The 6,393-nt window shown below is 42.2% G+C and overlaps 1 pseudogene across 1 annotated transcript; it reads left to right on the top strand.

Annotated features, from left to right (window-relative positions):
- Positions 1-4,487: 4,487 nt before the first annotated feature.
- On the top strand, positions 4,488-5,108 carry LOC143675590 (immunoglobulin heavy variable 4-38-2 pseudogene; annotated as a pseudogene). The gene is made up of 2 exons (XR_013171662.1): positions 4,488-4,629; positions 4,714-5,108. The product of XR_013171662.1 is annotated as an immunoglobulin heavy variable 4-38-2 pseudogene (transcript).
- The last annotated feature ends 1,285 nt before the right edge of the window (positions 5,109-6,393 follow it).

Here is a 6,393-nt window from a genome sequence, read left to right as displayed (position 1 = left end):
GATCTCATTCTGACAAATTCATTCCACATGCGGATTTCATTTTCCTGTCGGTTATCTATGATGCCCCTCCCTGCGCCAGAGCCCCTACATCCATGGAATTTCTGAATGCCTCATGTACAAAGCCCTAACCTTGGAACATTTCTTAGGATGTTCTCCTTTATCCATACATACTGCAACAATCATTGGTGACTACAGTTTTCAAGTAATATTCTCCTCACCTCAAGTTGCTGTCTCACCAACATGAAAGTGGACTATAGATAAATTTCTTGCCATATTTATTATTAATCTTTAACTGATATTATTGCATAGCCAGGTGGAAATATTCTGCTTTCAATTCCATTCATTATATGATAGGTTCGAAAGGCACTTTCAGCCAAGTTTGGATCAAAACAGGTCAAGTTCGTAGATAAGTGGTGTTGGTTTCTTCCCCTTACACAGATGTGACAGGTGTGACATGTCAGTTCAGGATGAGGTCACATGGTGGTGGGCAACTTTGGTGGTTAGAGATGAGAGCACACAGACTTCCGTGCTGGATCCCACCAAGGATAACACCACTAAATCTAGTAAGGGAAACATCTGTCAATGCTGAAAACTCATTACAATTTCACACATGATGTTACAACTGAGAAATGATATCAACAAGGTGGAGAAACCACCAAAAATCAATCCCTCAGTAGTATCTCAAAAATCAACCATACCTCTCTCTCAGCCAACATGACAAGCAAACTCACTGCCCTCCCCCTCTCTACGTGGGACATGAGTCCCAGGGTGTGGACCTCCCTGGCAATGTGGGGCAGAAATCTTAGAATGAGTTGGAAATCAATATTAAGGGATTGAGTAAACCTTCTTAACCAAAAGTGGGAAGAGTGAAATGAGACAAAATAAGTGTCAATGTCTGAGAGATTACAAACAGAGTTGATAGGTTATCTTGGAGTTTACTCTTATGCATTAAATGGATATCACCTGTTTAGTTAAGGTATAATGGAGAGGCTGGAGGGAACTGCCTGAAAATGTTTTGCTGTGCTGCAGTAGCCATGTTTCTTGAATATGATTGTTTAATGATACAGCTTTCACAATGTGACTGTGTGGTTGGGAATACCTTGTGTCTGATACTCCTTTTATCTACCTTATCAACAGATGAGTAGAGCACATGGATTAAAAATAAAGAAATAATAGGGGAACAAATGTTAAAATAAATTTAGTAGATTGAAATGCTAGTGATCAGTGAAAGGTAGGGGTAAGAGGTATGCTATGTATGATTTTTTTTGTTTCCCATTTATTTCTTTTTTCTGGATTGATGCAAATGTTCTGCGAAATGACCATGATGATGAATATACAACTATGTGATGATTTTGTGGGTTATTGATTATATAACAAGAATGGAATGATCACATGGTAAGAATGTTTCTGTTTGTATGTGATTATGTTTCATTAAAAATGATTATGGTGAAGAATACAGAGCTATGTCATGATATTGTGAGCCATTGATTGTATACCATGTACAGACTGTATGTTTGTGAAGATTTGTCAATAAAAATATTTTTAAAAAATTAAGGTATCGCGAAAACAGTAAAAGTTTGTATGTATGGGTAATGGTTCCATGGACTTTCTATTCATCACTGAATGTTGAACCCTGGAGCAATTTCCTCCAGGGATGGTGCATGTCCTGGGCTCTCTGGAGCTCTCTGCACTGAGCTAAGCAACCAGGATGGTTGCCACCGAGTGGTTTGGCTGTGAGCAGCCCCTTTGGAGGATGCCCTACTACAGATATCTCATGAAAACCCCAGATAATCTGAGAAGTGGAAGTATACAAGGTTTCCACATTATCCAGGAACTAAGTAGAGGCCATCAAGCATCTCTGGCAGGATTCTGGAATCCAGGAGTGTTATGACTGGAGGAGGGAACACCAGCTATCGAGCTTTGCCAAATATTAACTGACTGACATTGACCAAACTGCCATACCATTGTCCGTGCCAGTGCAGGAAGATGTGCTTCATGTCTGAGTACCCACCACTAGCATCATTGTGTATTGTTTTGATTTAGGAAACATCATCTTTCAGGATATAGATGCTGTTGGCCAGCGGTCTGAAAGGCAGAAATGGGTTCACTGCTTTGAAAGTGTCATTTGCATTATTTTCTTGGTTGCTCTGAGTGAATATAACCAGGTCTTGACTGATGTGCCTTATAAGGAGATGGACATACACACGGGCTCTTCCTCCTGGCCCAGGAGACAATTGCAGACCCAGTCCCCACAGCTCTGGTAAAGAAGCCACCTCCCCTGTGTCTGCATTCTCCCCATTCTGAGCTCAGTGTGAGGAAGATAAGGCAGCATAAAGTATGTACTGAGCTGAGCTTTTCTTTCATCAATGTTCCATAGTAATATTTATTGAGAAAGAGGTGATTCAATGTGAAAATATGCATGTGTACATGTGTGTATTTTGTGTTTATGCATTTGTGGGTGTATGTATCCATCAAATTCTAATGCCTTTTTTCAGGTGTCCTGTGTCAAGTGCAGCTGATAGTGTCTGGGGACAATATGGGACAGCTCAGATATTTTCTGCAGGACTGCTGCACTGCTTTGGGTTTCACTCTTACTGAAGTGCCCTAGGTCAGGCAGGACCAGGGAAGGGGATGGAGAGGGTCTATTCTAAATGGCCATGGTGGGTGCATGTACTATGCAGGCTCTGTGAAGGGCAGTTTTCCCCGACTCCAGGGGCAATGCCAAGGGTCAGGTGAATTTGCAAATCACCACCATGACACATGAGGTATCCACAGATTACTGCATGAGAGACACAGTGAGGAGAAGGCAGTGCTAACCCAGAAATAGACCTCCCCATGGGTTGGTGGCAGGGAATGCTCATGACCCCTGAGCCTAAGGATCAGCCTGAAGAGCAGGGGAGGGAGGGGGTTAAGGGCTGGTGTCTTTCAGGGACTGGGGTTTACTCTCAGGTGAGTGGTTTCCCCAGAGACCATCTCTACATTGATGTTTCTGTTCCTATCACTGATATATGAATTAGAAACTTTGTTGTCATATGTGGAAGCACAGGCACAGCAAAATCTGCCAGCTCTTCCTCATGAAAGCACAAATGAGTCTGCCTATATTTTCCTAGTTCAGAATTCTGAGTAGTACAAGGCAAACTGGTGAGTCTTTTACACTGAGATGAAAGGAAGGTAATGGAGTAAGAATATGCATTGCAACAACCTTTCAGATTTATGTGAGAACCTAGGCTATTCTAGGTTCCAGATTTTAGCGAACTTCAACTTGCACTCCTACTCATACAAAAGTGTGTACTTCAGACCTAAGCTTATCTGATTGTCTATTTTTTCCCACTAATTGTTCTTATCACATCTCCCTTTGCCCTTTTGTTCCCTGAAAATGGATGACATGGATACTTTCTTCTAAATTCCAAAGATCAGCACCCTTACCTGGCAATCAGGTTGTGGCTCAGGCAGTAGCTTCTGCAGGCTCCTGGGAAATGCTGAGGGGCCATCCTCACTTGTCAACTGAATTAGACCCTAAATTCTGTCCTCTGAGGACTCATGTGTAAATGCAAATGGCCATTTCAATTCATGCTGATAATTAATGTGAATATTTTGTCATGAGTAAATAAAAGGTAAAATGCTACATGAAACAAACAATATGTAAAGGAAGTCATCCACATGAATTAATTTAAGCAAATATCAAATTTATAGTCAATGATAAAACTATATGTAGAGATGAGTACACCGATCGGTCAATGTTCTGGTGAAGGAATCAAAAGTAAGAGGCTTTGATCAACCCCGTGAGGTGTGATATTTCAGGGCAGTGCCAGGACAACTAGATTTTTGGCAGTGATGGTTGTGAGAGGTGTGGGAACCCACATGTCCTGTCTGGCTCCCATGGTGGATTGGCAAAAAGCACTGACAGTTTGCTAAAATTTCACATATAAAGCTAAAACTGAAGGGGAGGTGCAAGGATAGTTCATGGTAGAATTCTTGCCTTCCATGCTGGAAACCTGGGTTTGATTCCCAGAGCCTGCCCACGCAAGAAAAAAAACTGTTACACCTGCAGAATAATATCAACAAACTGGAGACAGTGGCATCGAGCACCCTTTCCTCCACTGATAACCAATACTCACAGGTAATACAATCACATTTTATATTATATATTCCATATGTATGAACATATAGTATGTAAACACATGCACAGATATGTTCATGTATGCATGTGTGTGTAGATATAAATATATATCATTGGGAGTACGGACACTGTTACCATATTCCCAATATTATTATGGCTTGTTCACCCCTTCTATCTCCTCATTCAACACTATTCATGCCTGAAAGTAAAGGAACAAGGGAGTAGTGAGGGGGCCCCAGGTAGAAGACTTGGTGCTCCCCGGTCTCAACCTGCATCCTTCTCCCATGTGCCCTAATAAATGGACCTCCCTCATCTGCTTTCATTTTACATGCAGAGTCACCTCCTAAATGCAAATCACAATGTCAGAAGCAAGATGAAAACAAAGGCCACATTTACTTAAATTCAGGTTCCTCCTCTGTCTTGATAATATTCCCAGGGCATCACGGACTTCATCAACACGAACATGCAACCCTCGTGGTTCTTCTTCTTTCTGGTGGCAGCTCCCAGATGTGAGTGTCTCAGCGACACAGATATGAAGGTAATGGGGTGATGGAAATGAGAACATGACTCACTGTGTTTCTTCTTGTTCCCAGGTGTCCTGTCCGAGATGCAGTTGCGGGAGTCGGGACCTGGACTGGTGAAGCCATCGCAGACCCTGTCCCTCACCTGCGCTGTTTCTGGATTCTCTTTAACTAGCAATGACTTTGGCTGGATCCGCCAGGCTCCAGGAAAAGGACTGGAGTGGGTTGGTACCATTTATCATAATGGAAATACAGACAAGAACCCAGCTCTTCAGTCCCGACTCAGCATCTCCAGGGACACCTCCAAGAATGAAGTTTATTTGAAGCTGAACAGCCTGAGCACCGAGGACACGGGCACCTATTACTGTGCAAGAGACACAGTGAGAGGAAGTCAGTGTGAGCCCAGACACAAAACTTCCCTGCAGAAAACAGTAGTCTGGGCTGCAGGAGATGCTCACGACCAGTAGAGGGCGTGCAGGGACCATCGCGTCTTTGCCTGGGTTTCCTTCTTCTTGCTTCACAATAGGTAACTCCCACTACACTCATTGCATCTTTTATAAGCAGTGTTATCATTTATATAACGGTCAAGCACAGAATTTTTTTTCTTTGCTACCAAATGCATGCTTAATACATACATGCACTTTAAACAAAATTTTAAGTAAATTTTGGGAATTGACCCATCCTCTGAATGTGCCTGAATAGGTGGACAAAACTTAACTTAACTTCTTCCTGTGAGGTGATTTCTTTCAACTTAACTCACATTTCTGAAAATGTGTAGGACAATAACCCCCGACCCACCATCATAACAGTCCCGTATCTTTAAGGGAATGAGGATGAAAGGAAAGCCTGGCCTTACCCAGAAACAGCTTCCAATTGACTCAATTCAATTCCTCCCTGTTATGTGGTATCAAAGGCCACATCCCGGCACTTATATTAAGACCGTTACATGAGTCCGTTCCATAAAATGGCATCACTGTCTCACACTCACATACACTGCCTTTCTTTATATGCTATCTGATTTATGATCTAAAAATGCCAGGTTCTCAAGATAACATGGCTGCAATTTATCATTGTAATCTACATAACATTCCTGATACCACTTATATTTAATAAATAACTTCTAATTTCTCTGTCTATTCCAAAAAATGGGTCACTCATTTTCCTAAAACCATCAAATTATTTTCTATAATTATACTACTGAAGTCTCTGTAATAATTTTCTTCAAAACAGGTACTGTCACCTGAAGGAACTTGACATACTGTTTATGCTCCCTGCATGGCCACAGTCTTCTTAAGGCAGATCATCCCTGAGGTCCTCACAGGTGGGGAAGTCTACCCTGTGCTTCCTGGGCAGACACACTTGCCTCTAACTTCCTACTCCCTACATCTGAATCTGGGAAGCAGTTTTCCAACAACTGTGACTTGTCTTTACGGAATGAGAAATTCTGCTCCCTACTGTGCAGGTCCAAGCACACCTATGGCCGTGGAACCCTAACAAAACACAACATTCACCTGGGGCATATATGGCTCCTTGACAACTGGACTATGAGAATTCGAGATTTCTGGGGAGAGGCTGGGATATGGTCAGGATGGACAGTGGTGGAAATACCACCCATGTGCCCTTGTCCTTCCTCATGAGGCAATGCATGGCCTAACATGGATTTTTGTCCCATTGCTAGGGTAGTGTCATATTTTCCAGATTTTCCTCCTAAAATGCATTAGGTCTACCATAGTATCATCAACTAACTATTTC

The sequence above is a fragment of the Tamandua tetradactyla genome, chromosome 3 (assembly GCF_023851605.1).
Source record: "Tamandua tetradactyla isolate mTamTet1 chromosome 3, mTamTet1.pri, whole genome shotgun sequence".
In the NCBI taxonomy this organism is placed as follows: Eukaryota; Metazoa; Chordata; class Mammalia; order Pilosa; family Myrmecophagidae; genus Tamandua; species Tamandua tetradactyla.
This window is presented reverse-complemented; position numbering and strand designations above follow the sequence as displayed.